This window comes from Grampus griseus (genome assembly GCF_964374135.1).
Source record: "Grampus griseus genome assembly, chromosome: 14".
In the NCBI taxonomy this organism is placed as follows: Eukaryota; Metazoa; Chordata; class Mammalia; order Artiodactyla; family Delphinidae; genus Grampus; species Grampus griseus.
Window position 1 is genome coordinate 5,807,974 of NC_139008.1, and position 18,266 is coordinate 5,826,239.

An 18,266-nucleotide genomic window follows, 5' to 3' on the forward strand; every position below is an offset into this window, starting at 1 on the left:
TATTTCGACAGAATCCTTCCAGGGATATCTATGCAGATAGATCTATAAGTTTCCCTTTTATCTTTATTTTGTTTTATTACTCAAATAGTATGTACAATTTCCACTCTTCTGAATCATGCTTTTCCCCCACTCAATAACACACCTTGGAGAATATTCCATATCAGAACACAAAGCACTATCTTATTCTTTTAAACAGCTACACCTCCCTGGGGATATACCATAATTGATTTAACTAGTTCTCTATTAATGCATATTTGTTTTCAGTCTTTTACAGTTTCAAACAGTGCTACAATGACTTTGCACATAAGCCTTTACATAAGTGTGTGAATATATCTGTAAGAAAAATTCCTAAGGGCAAAATTGTCAGATCAAAGGATGTATACATTTATTATCTGATACCAGACTGCCCTTCTTACTACATTGTACCAATTTATATTCTCAACCAACAGTGTAAAAGTTTCTGCTTTTCCACACCTTTGTCATCATGACATATTTTCAAACTCTAGTCTCTGCCAATCTGCTAGATGACAAACTGTTTCACCCTTAGTTTTTTTGTTTTTTGTTTGTTTGTTTTGGCTGTGTTCGGTCTTCGCTGCTGCGCACGGGCTTTTCTCTAGTTGCGGTGCACGGGCTTCTCATTGCGGTAGCTTCTCTTGTTTTGAAGCACGGACTCTAGGTGCGCGGGCTTTGGTAGTTGTGGTGCACGGGCTCAGTAGTTGTGGCTCGCGGGCTCTAGAGCGTAGACTCAGTAGTTGTGGTGCACGGGCTTAGTTGCTCCGCAGCATGTGGGCTATTCCCAGACCAGGGCTCAGAACCTGTGTCCCCTGCACTGGCAGGTGGATTCTTAACCACTGAGCCACCAGGGAAGTTCCTCACCTTTAGTTTTAATTGGTATTTTGTTTGGAATGAATAGGGCTGAGTGTCTTCACATGCTTGAAATCCATTTTCATTCTTTTCTGTGACTTGTCCGCATCCTTTGCCAAATAGGTTATTGGCCTTTTTCTAATTGATTGTGAAAGCTCTTTATATATTAAACAAGCTTGACTTTCATAATATATAGATTACAAATTGTTTTTCCTAGTTTGTCTTTGGCTATCGATTTTTATCCATTTTATTTTTCCATGGAGAAATTTTCTATCCAACTACTAAAGTTTTTTTATGGTTTATAACTTTTTCAGCTGCTTCTTTTGGATTTTAAAAGATATAAAATCATACTGCCTGCAAATAATAGGAATTTTGCTTTCTGATGTCTTTCTCTGGTTCATAACAATTGTAACAGTGTACATCCCTGTTACTCCTGATTTTAATGGGAATGCTTCCAAGGTTTCACAATTAAAAATGATGCTCGGGCTTCCCTGGTGGCGCAGTGGTTGAGAGTCCGCCTGCCGATGCAGGGAACACGGGTTCGTGCCCCGGTCCGGGAAGATCCCACATGCCGCGGAGCAGCTGGGCCCGTGAGCCATGGCCGCTGAGCCTGCGCGTCCGGAGCCTGTGCTCCGCAACGGGAGAGGCCACAACAGTGAGAGGCCCGCGTACCGCAAAAAAAAAAAAAAAAAAATGATGCTGGCTTTGGCTCGTGACTTCTCTAAGGAACTTTCTGAATGCATAGAGAATTTAACAGTTCATTCTTGAGTATTATTTTTCCATGTTTATCAATAGATTCCATTGATTTTCTTCAGTGTCAAATACATCACTAGCTTTAGCACTTACGTGATTATTTAGGAATAAGAAATAACAGGAATCTATGACTTTGGATTTACACTGTCTACTCTAGAAATAATTCAAAACTACTCATCAAAATATTTAATCCATATCAAGTCCTCGCCTGATATAAAAAGACAGGTACTTCCCATTACAGATAGGAAGACTGAGTCACAAATAGATTATAACTCCACCCACCCCCTTTCTTCACTGTGGCACTTTTGGGAGTTAGAAATAAAATCAGACCTTCTGAGTCCCAATCCGGTGGTTAAGCCACAAGAAAGCACCAAGGCCTTTAGAGAATTGAGCAGATGCCCAATGTACAAAGAAGAAAGCAGGCTGCCTTCTACAACCCCCTCACCCCCGCTACAGCTTCACAACATTCTCTTCCAGACTCCCTGTAAGCAACCTCCAAGTTGGACTCAGGAGCCTAAAACATCTGAAATGCATCACCCAGCAGCCAGCATAATAGGTCCGTTCTCCGTGATACATGATGCTGCCGACATTCCTCAGCCAATTAGAATTCCTTTCAGCTGCAATGGAGGTGAACACAGCTGGAATTACAGAGTGGGGCCATCACCAGACGCACTGATTGTACATTATTTAAGCCTTGTTTTAAGACAATAAGAGGATTTTTTTCCCTTTAATCTAGAAATATGGAAACACCATTTCACTTAGTTTAAGTATCTAAATGGATTCGATTTCATCTGTAGACACAACAGGAATTCTAACATTTTAAAAAGAAGATATGTCTGATTCACAGGGTTATGAGCTTTTGGTTTTTTTCGAGAGAGCTCGACAGCTCTCAACTAGAATGGCCTTAGGGACTTTGGGCAGCTAGATGCGGCGACAACAAGCCAATTTAAGTGAGGGGCTTTCTCTCAATAAAAGTCACTTACAAAACAAGCAAACTAGTCATTTGAGTTGTTCGGTGACAAAAAAACAAACATAACAAACCCACGTATTTTTTACTAACTCTTTGTTTAAAAACATTTAGTCACTGAAATGGTTTTGAAATAACAAAAAATTGATTCGAGAATCCTAAATGTTAGGGTTTCTCACCCAGAAAATCAGAGCATGGCACAGGCACCAAATTATTTCATCCATTTTAGAAGGTTTTTTGAACTTCCTTTTTGCTCTGAGTACTCAATAAAATGCACGATTCAGCTATTTTAACTTTTAACCAGTGCCCACAAACATGTTACAGAACAGCCAGGCTAGTGAACTGGATCAGTGAGCTGATGTTGAAATATTATGGGTCAGTCTTTCTTTCTTTTTTAATTCAGGAGGAAATACTTCTTCACAAGTGACTCAGGCCCCAGGACCCTCCCCGTCACCCAATGTTCCACATTAGAACCGGCCAATGTGACCAAACAGAAAAGGGAAATCTGCAGAAGAGAAGAAAAAACCTGAAGTTCAGACACAACTTTCATGTTTGCAAAAATAGGAGTTTTTGAACTGACAAAGAAATAGGATTGAAATAAAAAATGCTAGTTTGATAAATCACAACTACTAGAAAAATACAGAGAGATAGAGCATATGAAATAGTTCATTTCTCAAGCCAGTTAGGTGGGTCAAGAAGATTCTTTTTTAATGCATTTGAGGGACGGAAAAAAAGGTTTTTCTTAAGACAGCACAGATGTGACCAAATCACAAAATCAACACGAGAGGGACTTCCCTGGTGGGTCCAGTGGTTAAGACTCCGTGCTCGATGCCGCGTGTGCTGCCACTAAGACCCCAAGCAGCCAAATAAACATTTTCCCCCAAAAATCAATACCAGAACGTGTACTTGGCAGAGGGTTATTGCTTTTAAAGTACAACTGCAGTATAAGTTTTGCAGTAGCATTTGATCTAGCCCATCCCACATCCTTAGATGATTCGGCTCAAAGAAGTACCTTGGCTGCACCTGCATGAACTTGAGGCCGATGCTAAGGAAAATGTTAGGCAAACTCAGGTGTAGGGTGAATGTTGGGTAACTAGTGACGACTTATTCCTTCTTATCACAGTTCCAGTTGTTAAAACAAGAGTTCTGCCCACCTTACATAAGTCAGGTACAAATTGACACAGGCAACATCTTCACAGATTTCTTAATCTTTCTTAAGAAAAACCTATTTCAAATCAATTAGGTCACCTGTGATTGATCAATTAATGTTATAAACAGTTATGACTACAAACTACTTCTCTCCAAGCTGGATCATCTGGATGCCAAAAACAAGTCAGCCTTACATTACATGTGCTATAACTCTAAAAATAGTTTCTATTTCCATAGGCTATCAAGAAGGTTTCCCCTTCTCTACTTGGAATTAGAATTTTTCTCCCTTCCCAATATACAGTCAACACTCCAAAAAATATAAAAACACAAGGAAATATGAGAGTATTTCAAGGCATAAAAGCACCAAAGAAAAAGTTTAGGCATTTGGTATTTCAACTAACTGGTTAACATTAGAATAAAATTTGATTTGTTTGAAGAGCACTGTGGAACCCTGAGCTCAAAATTCCATTTTTACCAAAGTGACCTAAATAATGTATCTGGGATTCATATGTGCACCATGTAAGAACAAAGTTTTTGCAAATCCTGCTTGAATTTAAAATAAAATATGTTTCCAAAGTGTTTGATCTGCCAGGGGACTCTACAATGTCTGCAAGATAATGCTCTTCAACCAAGATCACTTGATTTTGTACATATTATGCTCCAAACCTACTGAAACCATTTTAAAATGATTTTCCTGTTAAAATACCACAAAGACACTCATTAAAATCATAGTCATTTCAATATAAAGACTCACACATTCTTCTACTAGTTTAGGCCAGCTTTCCAAAGCAGTGCAACATACGACCCAATAGTTTTCAAAAACAGAAAGGGCTCCAGAGGAAGGGGAAAAAAAGAAATCATAAATGTAACCAATACACAAAAGTAATGCTTGACATAAATCAAACAGGAGGGCTGTGTTTTAACACAAATTCTGAATATCAGGACTGAGACTTAACAAAAGCAAGCATAAGCAAACGGTAATTTGGAATAAATCGGCAGACAAACTGACATATCCTTGAGAAGGAAAGAACGTTATAATGGAGTTGAAATCTCATTTTATATATTAGGAAACTGAGAACCCAGAAAGGTTAAATAATTTGTTCTATATCATGCAGTTAATGGCTGATCTTACCAGAATCAAGTCTCCTATTTCTAAGCCCACCAACCGCCTAATACAACTGTGGACACCAAAGTTCTAAATACTCTTTCACAATCCAACATCTTCATACTTTCCATTGAACTGTGCCCTGTGTGGTATTCGCTGACTGGTTAGAACAGCCCTCGTTTTAAAAAATCATTTTTTCAAATATCGCACAGAGAAATAAACTCTGAAACCTGTAACAAAAGTACACACCTCTTGAAAGATGGCTTCCCAAGACGCCAGAAGTGCAGAGATTTCAAACTCCCCTCGACAAGCTCAAAGATGAGGCCAAAACCTATTCTACCGCCAACAAAATATCTAGTTCTGACGTTTCCACGTAATTAACGTTCATCAGACAACTGGCATCAAGTGTGTCTGCAATCAACGCTAAATTCTCAACCTTGCTGCAGGGAGGACCACACTCACAAAGCCCGTTAGATCATGAGTAACGTCAGCTGGGGGAAAGGGAAAAGGAGTTTTGGAAAGAACACTCATCACCTGATCCTGCGATAGCAAACACCATCCAAAAACTCTTTAAAGCATTTCTGCATCTATGACATCTAAACTTCTGAGTCCAAAAATAATTTGGGAGGAAGGACAAAACCTCCACTACAGGAGGAAAAGGCTTACATCCAGACCTGCCAACTAGGCTTGATTAATATATAAATACACCTGACACAAACGTTGTAATTAAAACCTAGTCCTTCTAAAACATTAATCACATTTCTACCCCAACTCACAAAATCAGTTACTTCTGCTTTTAACAAGAAAACTGAAACTAATCTGATGTCAATTATAGATTACACTGTAAATGAGAACCAAATGAAAGTTGTCAGTAATTAAAGTTTTACAAGCATTACAAAGTCAAAAAGGTGGCTTTTATGTAACCATAAAAATAAGAATGTATATACTGTATCTATAGTGAGTGAGAGTTTCCTACCAGCCCTGGAATAAAGAATTATGTTTCTCCAGAAACAAAGATCCCTGGGATATACTTGTCACTTACAAAACCAGAGTCTGGGTTTGGGTCCAAATCATTGATCTGATTTTATTATCTGGTCATAACCTGATCTGACATCTTTATACAAAAAAAACTATTTCCCCTTCCTTGAAACAAAAAATGGATCATGCAACAACTAAGAACTCTCAGAGGAGATTTTCGTTTGAAAAAAAAAATCACCCATTGCTGTTTTCAGGGATTTCACCAATAATTGAGGGCCATGCATTTGCCATAAAGTGTCCAAAATGATCATTCTCTTTTTCAAAGAATCTGACCAGACTGACTTTTAAGTCATCATCAGACCAGTCACTGAACAGAAAAATCCAGGGGAAAATCCCCAACAGGGATTAGCCTGAACTTATTTCCTTTCCAGAGCGGGAAATATTCACGTTTGGAAAGTCCCCCAGCAGAACCGTATTTGTAACACTACAATCTGGCCTCAGGTGTGAATTTAAACCGGAAGACGGGGCAGCAGACCCGCAGGAATGGGGAGAGCGAGAAAGAGCAGATGAGGGTGCAGACTGGTCCAGGATCTCTGGAGCCCGCTAGCGAGGGGCAAGCCGACAGACACCGCTGGCAGCTACACACACCCGAACCACCACGTCGCATGCCCAGAGCAGAGCTTCGCGCTCACCCTTGAAGGTTGCACTATGAGCCACCTAGGAGACACGGGCATTTCATTGAAGACTCAATGAGAGTGAATCAAGGAGTCTGCGTTAGTGCAGCTGCCAAAGCCTCCAGAGTGTGCGTGGGGTGCGGGCGGCGGGGTGGGGGGGAGGTTTTTCAAGGATGCTGGCGGGTGGGAGAGGGGTGACGGTAAAGGAAAGAACTGAAGAAGCACAGTCAAGAGTAGGTAGTGGCCTGGCCTGAGAGAGAAAGGAAGTGGACTAGACTGAAGAGGTCTGGACCAGAGGGGAAGTGAGAACAGGACTGGGAGAAGCTACGAGATAGGATTCAGGAATTCGAGGCTGAAGGAAAGGGTGGAGGCCGCCAGACAGAAGCAAGGGGGCGGGGCTGGGAGATAAGCGGGGGCGGGACTAGGTAGAAAATGAGGGGCGGAGTTTAGGGGAAAGTGAGGGGGCGGGGCTGAAGAGAAGAAAGGGGCGGGGCCCGGAGGGAGAAGCTAGGGGGCAAGTGGGGGGTGGGGAAAGCAAGAGAACGGATGAGGGATGGGGTGAGAAGTCAGTGGGTGGTTGGGGGAGAGACCTGGAGGGAGAAGCGAGAGGCAAGGCCCGGAGGGGAGAAGCGAGGGGGCAGGTGGGGGGAGAGATAGGGAAGAGCCAGAGAATGGGAAGGTGGCGAGAAGCGAGGGGAGGGACTGAGAGGGAAAAGAGAGGGGGCAGGTGAGGGGAGAGGGAAGAAATCCTGAGGGAGGAAGGGGTTGAGAAGCGGGGGGCGGGGCCAGGAGAGGAGAAGCGAGGGGCTAGAAGGAGAAGGAAGGGAGCGAGAGGAATGGAGGGGAGGGAGACGTAGGGGGTCCAAGAGGGGAGAAGTGAGGGGGCGGGGCCAGGAGGGGGGAAGCGAGAGGAGAGGGCAGGTGGGGGGGAAAGAAGGGAAGCGAGAGGGCGGGTGGGGGGGGTGAGAAGCGAGGGGGCGGGGCCGGGGAGAAGCGAGGGGGCGGGGCCGGAGGGAGCAGCGAGGGGCACTCGCCGAGGGGGGCGACCAGGTCCTGGGACAACGGCCGGCGTGGGGGAGGGCCACTTCCCCAGGGCGCCCTGCGGGAAATTCCGGGGCTGATGAGGGGCCGTGCGGGGTGCGAGTGGGCGCCGGGTGTCGGCGGGGGCCTCCCGCCGGCCGTACCTGTCAGACGGATCTTGATGCTGGAGCCGTTCCTGCGCGTCCCGGGGTTCGACATCTCCCGCCAACGATCGGGCAGCCGCGGATCCAGCACTGCCGCCCCCCGGCCCGGCCCGGCCCGGCCCCGCCGCCGCCGCCTCAAGGTTACGGCTCCGGGCTGGGCGCCGGGGTCCGAGCCGGGACACGAACTCCGCGGCCCAGGCGTCCGGGCGGCTGGCGGATGGTCGAGCCGGGGGATCGGCTCTCGACCCGGCGCCCCCGACCCTCGCTCGCTCCCAGCCGAGCCCAGTCCGGAGCCGCCGCCGCCGCCGCCGCCGCCGCCACCGCCACCACCACCTCAGAGCCGGACGCCAGCCGCCCTCGCCGCTTCCGCCGCCGCCACCGCCTCCCGGAGCCGCGCGCGCTCCCGCCGTCGTGCCGGCCCGGCCCTGCGCGCGCCCGGGTCGGGCAGCCCCCACGCCTGCGTGCGTGCGCGCGCCCGCGGGGATGTCTGGGCGGGGCGCGCCGCGCGGCTGCGTCGCCCGCTCAGCCCAGGGCGCCAAGGGTCCGGAGCCGGTGGCCGGGTTCCCGGCACCCGTCAGACCGGGAGGCGGGAGGAGGAGATCGGGTGCTGGGGCCGAGCGCTTCGGAGGCCCGCGGAACCCGGCGCGGTGTGCAGAGCCGCGGGGCCGGGAGCGAGCGCCGGGCACACACCTAGGCGGGCGGGACGGCTGGGCCAGCGCGTGGTCGCCTTTGGTCTTCGCCACATTCTCGAAGGGAACCAGTTTGCCGATGCGGACGTTGAGGTTCAGAGAACGGAATCGATTTTCCAGGTCTCTCACTCAAGGCTCCGAGCTCCTGAGAGCTGTTGAAGGGGGGCTTACAGGAAACCGTGGCCTGTTACTACGCCAAGCACTTTGCACGAATAGGCATGCAATCCCAGTTTATTTACTTTTAGTAAAGAGCGTCTAGACAACGCAATTTCAAGGGAGGGACTTCTCAAAGAGACAAAGTCCCCTAGGTGTGTTCTGGGCAACTAGTGCGCTCTATTGACCCATAACAAAGTTGCCAGAATCGCAGAAAGTGCCATATATGGACAAGGTAAACAAGATGCGAGAGATGGATAAAGAGGTAGATAAGATGTTTGTCATTATCCAATCTGCATACAGTTAGCCAAGCAAAAAGGCAGCTTTACAGCCTGTGTTTCCCTGCCTTCTGTTAACACTTCTCCCACAGTCGCAGGGTAGAACTAAAAGCCCATTATGCTTTCTCCAGCAAACAAACTCCTCTGTTTGTTAACCCGTTACAGAGAGGAAATACTGTGTTGATAGAGAGGAAAAGCTGGGTTTGTTTATCAGTCTTGTTTTTGACCAACTACCTGATTCTTTGAATGCCGTTTTTGGTTTGTGTCCTAAGGAAACCAGGCTCTGAGCCCTTGCAGCCATCCCTTGCAGCCAGAGACCTGTCTTGGGGTCACAGTCTTCAGAATAGATCCCTCTTCCTGGAGCCCCTTGACATGTCCACCTGCTCAGGCTGAGCTCAAGACTCTCTCCTGGGCTGGATTCAAGGCTGCCTCTCCCAGCCTCAGTCAGTGACATAAAAGGACAGGCCTAGATCGTTTCTATGGCCCCTTGCAGCTCAGACTTTGATTCTAGTGAAATATCCAAGAATACAAACTATGTTGAGTCAACAGAGCAGTAGATCCAGAATCCAGCTCTGTTTCTCTTTGAGGTGATTGTCACTGAGTTCCTGGATCTTAATCAATCCATTTAGAGCCTGCAATACCTCGAGTAATCCCCATTCTTCTTTCAGTCCGGTCAGTATTTTTCCCTCTGCTTTGTTCGCATATTCAAGAAGTCTCTTCTCTGTAAACCAGACTAAACGTCTTTTTTTCTCTGCTTACCTGAGTGTGGGCCCCTGTTCTTACCTCAGCTGTTTCTTACCTGAAAACCTTTCATTTCTTAACCTCATTGTTTTCTTACCTTCCTAGATGTCTGGGCCTTTTCTTGTTTCCTCAACAGCTGAGTCAGACCACTTCTGGAGGTTACTGGATTGCATTTCATTTATCATTAACAAGTAATACATGGCTAGGGACAAGGAACATAAATAAGTCAGAGCTCCAGCACTTCCGAGGCTCTGTTGGTTGGATGAAGCAGACAAGAACTGATGATACAGTGATAGAGATGTGCGCAGAGGCTAGGAATAGGACCATTCTACTTGGCAGGAGAGAGATGGGAATAGCTTAGAAGAGTCACAGAAGATCTTGATCTAGGGCTTTAGAGGCAAGTTTAAGCTCAAGTTTGTTGGGCAAAGAGGTGGGGAAGGGCATTATAGACAGAGGGAACAGCATGCGCAAAGGCAAGAAAGTGAATGCATTTCCCAGGGCAGTTTTCAGCGTAAGTGCAGTCATGTAGCTGCTGGATCTTCTCTCCTTACACCCTACTCCATTAAAAGTTGATAGAGATGATAAAAGATATTTGCCCACTTAAAAATCATCACCCGGGCTTCCCTGGTGGCGCAGTGGTTGAGAGTCCGCCTGCTAATGCAGGGGACACGGGTTCGTGCCCCGGTCCGGGAAGATCCCACATGCCGCGGAGCAGCTGGTCCCGTGAGCCATGGACGCTGCGCGTCCAGAGCCTGTGCTCCGCAGGGGGAGAGGCCACAACAGTGAGAGGCCCGCGTACCACACAAAAAAAAATTATCACCCACAATTTTGTGTTAAGGCTGTAGGCAAGCCCTTATACTGAATTTAAGATGTGCCTTGATACCCTTTCATTCTGTATCAGATGTGTCAAAAATTCTGTCAGCCCTCTGTATCCACGGGTTCTGCATCTGTGGATTCAACCAATCTCTGATCGAAAATACTTGGAAAGAAAAATTCCAGAAAGTTCCCCAAACCAAAACTCCTCTGCACCAGCAACTATTTACATAGCATTTACATTGTATTTGGTGTTATAAGTAATCTAGAGATGATTTAAAATATACAGGAGTACAATGAGGTATCACCTCACACCAGTCAGAATGGCCATCATCAAAAAATCTACAAACAATAAATGCTGGAGAGGGTGTGGAGAGAAGGGAACCCTCTTGCACTGTTGGTGGGAATGTAAATTGATACAGCCACTACGGAGAACAGTATGGAGGTTCCTTAAAAAACTAAAAATAGAACTACTGTATGACCCAGCAATCCCACTACTGGGCATATACCCTGAGAAAACCATAATTCAAAAAGTCATGTACCACAATGTTCACTGCAGCTCTATTTACAATAGCCAGGACATGGAAGCAACCTAAGTGTCCATCGACAGATGAATGGATAAAGAAGATGTGGTACATATATACAATGGAATATTACTCAGCCATAAAAAGAAACGAAATTGAGTTATTTGTAGTGAGGTGGATGGACCTAGAGTCTGTCATACAGAGTGAAGTAAGTCAGAAAGGGAAAAACAAATACCGTAAGCTAACACATATATATGGAATCTAAAAAAAAAAAAAAAAAAGAAATTAGTTCTGAAGAACCAAGGGGCAGGACAGGAATAAAGACACAGACATAGAGAATGGACTTGAGGACATAGGGAAGGGGAAGGGGAAGCTGGGACGAAGTGAGAGAGTGGCATGGACATATATACACTACCAAATGTAAAACAGATAGCTAGTGGGAAGCAGCCACATAGCCCAGAGAGATCAGCTCGGTGCTTTGTGACCACTCAGAGGGGTGGGATAGGGAGGGTGGGAGGGAGATGCAAAAGGGAGGAGATATGGGGATATATGTATATGTATAGCTGATTCACTTTGTTATAAAGCAGAAACTAACACACCATTGTAAAGCAATTATACTCCAATAAACATGTTAAAAAATAAATAAAGGGCTTCCCTGGTGGCGCAGTGGTTGGGAGTCCACCTGCCGATGCAGGGGACGCGGGTTCGTGCCCCAGTCCGGGAGGATCCCACATGCCGCGGAGCGGCTGGGCCCGTGAGCCATGGCTGCTGAGCCTGCGCGTCCGGAGCCTGTGCTCCGCAATGGGAGAGGCCACAACAGTGAGAGGCCAGCGTACCGCAAAAAAAATAAATAAATAAAGTATACGGGAGGATATGCGTAGGTTATATGCAAATACTATGTCATTTTGTATAAGGGACTTGAGCATCTGAAAATTTTGGTATCTGCAGGAGGTCCTGGAACCAATCATCCACAGATAGGGAGGGATGACTATACTAAAGATATCTGGAACAAATAGATGGGAAATGTCAAACAATTCTGCTGAGGCAGAGATGGAATTCAGTGTCTCTGCAAGTATCCTCTTTGCAATGACTTTACAAAATGTAGTTTTGACCCTGCTTTTCTGTGTAGGATTTAGTAGCTGATTTTATTGCCCCAGATGTATCACTTCCCTGAGTCAGTGTTATTGGGCATTTGAAAGGTTTTCCAGCCGGGGAAAAAATCTCTTTGGATCTAGCTGCAGCAGTTCTTAACCTCTTTTTGAGTCCCAAACCTCTTGGGAATCTGACGGCAGCAATGGAACCTTTCTCCAGAAAATTTCATATGGGCAAATACACACCAAATTTTGCATCCCATTTCAGTGGGTTCATGATCTCCTGAAGCCAATTTGTATATCCTGTACATTCCCATCGCCCCTAGATTAAGAACTCCTAACCTAAAGGCAACGACCAAGCAAATAGCATTGGGAATATCCAATATGTATGTGTTCTGCAGAGCAGTAGCTCCTTTTGAAGGCAGTGGGTATGCTGAAAAGAGGGCAGCTATAATCCACACAGACCTACAATTTACCCTAGCTTCATCCTATTACCAGCTGGTGCCAGAGCAAGTTAATTAAATCTCCAAGTCTCACTTTGCTCATCTGTAAAATGGAGATAAAAATACCTCTCACTCAAAGTTATCATGAGGCTTAAATTAAATCTTGGGTGTAGATTTAGCAGTCTAATACAGCAGGCACTCGGTAAATGGTAGTTCTTATTAGTACATGTAAAATGCATGTGCTAGTCTTTGCTCCAAAACCTGCAAGTTCTATTACCCTAGGGAAATCTGTTTGGAATACTGTGCAGAGGATCCCTTGTGGGAGTACAGACAGCTATAAAAAAATGCCTCTTGGGGCTTCCTTGGTGGCGCAGTGGTTGAGAGTCCGCCTGCCGATGCAGGGGACACGGGTTCATGCCCCGGTCCGGAAAGATCCCACATGCCGCGGAGCGGCTGGACCCGTGAGCCATGGCCGCTGAGCCTGCGCGTCCGGAGCCTGTGCTCCGCAGCGGGAGAGGCCACAACAGTGAGAGGCCCGCGTACCGCAAAAAAAAAAAAAAAAAAAAGCCTCTTGAGGACACGTCTGGGCCTGAGCTGTTGCCTCTGAGGCCAGTGGCTAGATCAGACTGGACTTTAAGGTCTTTCGTAGATCTGGCATCTAGTATTCTTTTACTTTTCACCTAAACATCAGATTTTTAAAACAACAGGGTGTATAAAATCATGTTTAATTAGCACATTTATTTATTCTTTTACGCCCAGAAGCCTTTAGGATCTTTCTCTAAATTACAACCTAAACTTGATGCAAGTCTTAGTACATTATTATCATTGGTAAGGTTTTTTACTTGTTTTTTCTAATTGAAATTTTTATTGAGATAATTGTAGATTCACATGCAGCTGTAAGAAATAATACAGAGAGATCCTTTGGACACTTTGCCAGTTTCCCCTGATGGTAACATTTTGCAAACTCGTAGTATTCAATATAATATCACAAACAGGGTACTGACATTGATAAAATCCAGTGATATTTAGATTTTCCCAGTTTTACTTATACTGATGTGTGTGTGTGTGTGTATTAAATTTTATACAGTTTTAACATGTGTAGGTTCAAGTATCCACCACCATGGTCAAAATACTGAACAGTTCCAATGCCACATGGATCCCTCATGTTGCCCTTTTGTACCCACACCTTTTGTCCCACTCTCAACACCTGGTAACCAGTAATCTGTCCTCCATTTTTTTTTTTTTTTTTTTTTTTTTTTTTGCGGTACGCGGACCTCTCACTGCTGTGGCCTCTCCCGTCGCGGAGCACAGGCTCCGGACGCGCAAGCCCAGCGGCCATGGCTCTCAGGCCCAGCCGCTCCGCGGCACGTCGGATCCTCCCGGACCGGGGCACGAACCCGCATCCCCCGCATCAGCAGGCGGACTCCCAACCACTGCGCCACCAGGGAAGCCCCTGTCCTCCATTTTTAAATGTTGTCAATTTTAGAACGTTACCTAAATGGAATCATATGGAATGTAATCTTCAGGGATAGTTTTTTCTCATGCAGCATAATTCCCTGGAGGGTCATCCAGGTAGTTACATGTATCAATAGTTCCCTCCTTTTTATTACTATGTAGTGTTCTACAGTATGGATGTATCACCGTTTGTTTAACCAATCATCCTTTGAAGGACACCTGAGCTAACTCCAATTTTTGGCTATTACAAATAAACTACTATGGACATTTGTGTATAGGTATTTATGTGAACAGAAGTTTTCATTTCTCTGGGATAGCTATCCTAGAGTATAATTGCTGAGTGATAAAGAAATTACATGTTCAGTTTTATAAGAAACTACCAAACTCTTTTCCAGAGTGGCTGTAGCATTTCACGTACCTACCAGCAATGCTCCTCTGCATTCTTGCCAGCATTTGGTGGTGTTATTTTTCCTTTTAGCCATCCTGATAGGTGTGTAGTTGTTTTATGGCTGTGGAATTATTTGAGATATAGATTATTTCTTCAAATAGATGCAGCCAAGTAATTAGGGGCAACTGCGGAAAAATAATTCCAAAGTCTTTCTTTAAAGATCATAGCTGAACCCCACAGTCCGTGTTCAGAAACAGGTAAGGTCATGAGTGAAAATGAGAAAATAATTGAACTGCTATTATTCATTTAAAAAGGTAATTTTGTTTATAGAGTAGCTCTGTAAACAATGTGATTAAACAATGGGCCATGATCAACACATCTGAACAGCCAAGAAGCAGATTCTTTTATCAGAAACAGTGTGGCCAGGATGCCACCCCTGATCCCCTAGGAATTAATGCCATCTGTCCTTATCTCTCAAGAATATAAGCTCTAAGAGAGTAACAGATGCAGAAAACAAACGTATGGTTACCGGGGGGAGGGATAAATTGGGAGATTAGGATTGAAATATACACACTACTATATGTAAAATAGATAACTAATAAGGACCTACTGTATAGCACAGGGAACTCTACTCAATACTCCATAATGGCCTATATGGGAAAAGAATCTTAAAACGAGTAGATATATGTATGTGTATAATTGATTCACTTTGCTGCACACCTGAAACTAACATAACATTGTAAACCAACCATACTCCAATAAAAAATTTTTTTAAAAGATTATAAGCTCTAGAAGGAGTTCCCAGCTGGTTGAGTTTAAAGCCTGGCTGTCTGGGGACAGTGAGAAGGAAAAACGAAGCCCCTTTTACCTGCATAGTGGGAACTGGAGTGCTGCCTCCTGCCCAAACTATACACAGTAGGTTCTTTCTCCCTCATAGGAAGAGAACTGAACAGCCCCCAAAAGCCTAATGTCTGCCTCAGGAACACAAGGGGGAAGGAGAGCCACAGATTAACATTCCCTCTTATTTGATTAAACGGATACAAATAATTTAGAGCTCGCTTTTTGATTCCCCAAGCACACACTGACTCATGGGAAGATGGAGACAGCCTAACAAGAAGAAAGGAAGTCCGTGATTTAAAACAAACCGGAGGGCTTCCCTGGTGGCGCAGTGGTTGAGAGTCCGCCTGTCGATGCAGGGAACACGAGTTCATGCCCTGGTCCGGAAAGATCCCACGTGCTGCGGAGCGGCTGGGCCCGTGAGCCATGGCCGCTGAGCCAGCGCGTCCGGAGCCTGTGCTCCGCAACGGGAGATGCCACAACAGCGAGAGGCCCACGTACCGCTAAAAAAATAAATAAGTATACTTGGGAGGTATGGCTGGTAACTTTATTTCTCATAAGGCAGCCCCCCAACATTTGCTTCTTTTTAAAAGCCTTAAGCAGCTTTCTCAACAAGCCACGTCTATTTCTGCCGTGAATTTTCATCTCAGGTTGTCACTTAGAGGTATAATCAATGTAGACGTTGCAATTTGCTCAGAGAGCAAAGTCCGTGATGTCTTAACTGAGCACAGGACAAGGCTGTCATACTTCTCTTTTAAAAGTGAGAGTCCTTGGAATCAAGTGGGAAAACAGTTTGATGTTCGCTCTGGAAAGTACTCGCTGCAAAGAAAACAGACTGCCCTTACTGCAGTTGAATTTACGGATTCCGGTTAGATTCTCAACTCATGGATGAAAATTAAGAGACTTGAATGTTATCCTAAATAAACCACATTGCATCCGGATGGAATGTTTTGATACTAATGGGCTGGTCTTAGGAGAAGCTTGTGTTGGAAAAAGGGTGAGGCTAAGTATCATTAGAGATGTTTCATGGAACTCATCTGGCTGACACATCCTTTCCCTGAAGGAGTTTCCATCCCCTGAATGCAATCTTTTGCAGAATACTTCGTATCTAAGTGGGTGGGATAAGAGGGTGAGAGGGGATCGGCGCCAACAGTGAATGACTTAGGAAAGCTATGAACCTGCCATTGGCCTGGAATATGGTATTTGGGTAGCACTAGATTGTTTTGCCAAAGAGCTATTTCTCTTCTACTGGGAAGACCTGGTCTGGAAGTTCAAAGAAAGAGTTGCTGCTTTGGCCCCTGATCACTCAGATGAGAAAACTCCCGCGGTTTTTTTTGTTGTTGTTGCTGTTTTGGTTTTTTTGTTTGTTCGTTTTGCCGCACACAGCTTGCGGGATCTTAGTTCCCTGACCAGGTATTGAACCCGGGCCCTCAGCAGTGAAAGAGCCAAGTTTTAACCACTGGATCGCCAGGGAATTCCCACTCCTCGGATTTAGATAGAAGAGTATTTTTAGTTCAGAAGGCAGATTTATGGCCATGGTCAAAGAGAAAGCCCATGTCTACAGTCTACCAGGGTTATTAGGGTGGCTATGCTCCTCAGAAATCCTTCTAGAGAAGTCCCATGAAAATCACTTTCTAGCCTCCTTTGGATTCTAATTTCTTGATCACCCCAACATTTCTTTCCCCACCTTTCCTCAAAACTAGAGACTTGCCATGAATTGTTTAACAATCATCAGAGCTTCCTTCCCTCAAAATGCGTGGAGAACTAAAAACCCAAGGCATGTAAGAACCAGGATAAACCCCAGAGCAATTAAGTCCCTGGCAATCACCGCGTTAGGCAGATGAGCTGGATTAGACTTGGTATCAGCAGAGTGGGTTTAAATATTCCCTTGTTTGCTGGCTGTGGGATCCTGGGTGATTCCCTTAAATCTCTGAACTTCAACTTCTTCATCTATAAAATAGATATAATACCAATAACATACTGTTATTATCAGCATTACTGGTATGGAACATGTCTATAAAAATACTCTGTTAAGGTGTCCTGTGATTGTTCTTAATCTAGGGGCATTTGTGTCTAAACCTGCAAGCTTCCAGAGAGGGATTTTGGTTTCCTAAGTGTATTTATTTAACTGAATGTGCAGGTAATGACCAGGACTTTATAAACAATAAAAATTCCCCTAATTTTTAATAATTGTTAAATGTTATGATTCTCTGCCCCCTCCCCCCACACACAAAGATCTTCTGTTTATTCTTGGCGTTCTGAAATTTCACAGCATTGAATGTAGGTATTGGTCTTTTTCTTATTTATTCTGCTTGGCATCCAGTGAGCCCTTCAACCTAGAGATTCCTTCAATTCTGATAAGTTTTCTTTCATGATATCTCTGGTAATGTCTTTCCCTGTGTTTTCTCCTTTGTCTTTTTTTTTTTTTGGAACTCCATGTACTCAGATGATGGGCCTCCTGAATCGATCCTGTCTCTTATTTTTCTCCCAACTTTTTCATCTCTCTGTAACTTTCTGGTCAGTAGTCTGAAAGATTTCCTTATCTTTATCTTCAAACCACTCTCTTGGATTTTTTTTCCTGGCAATCATTCAATTTCTCAGATTGCTCCTGGTTCACACAATCTTCTTGTTTTATGGTTGCAATATCTAGTTCTCAAATCTGTTGAGAATATAAATTAGAGATTTAATTCCCCCTACCTTCTCTGAATTATATGTCTTCGAGCGAAAGTTGTTGTTTCATTCACCTTGGCCTTTCTGTTTCATCATGCTGATTTTCTTCTTGTGCTTGATCATGCAAATTTAACAACAGGAGCCTGGGTTAATTTTTCTGAACAGTTGGTTCAGATTTCTTATATATATACATCTATGCGTTCCCATTAGGATTCTCCCATGAATAGATTAGCTGACTGGGTCTGATAAAAGGTTTCATGACCAGCAGCTGAGTAAGAAGAAAGTCATTCTGATTCTTGATCTTTTATACATGATGTATTTTTACTCTCTGGAAATTTGTAGGATCTTTTCTTTTACCAGAGTTTTGAAATTTCACAGTGATGTGCTTTAGGCATCGGTGAATTTTCATGCATTTTTCTGGACCCCCTGCTGGATCCTTTCAGTTTGGAAATGTTTCCTTCTGCTTTGGGAAATACTCGAATTATTTCTGTGATAATTTTCTTCTCTATT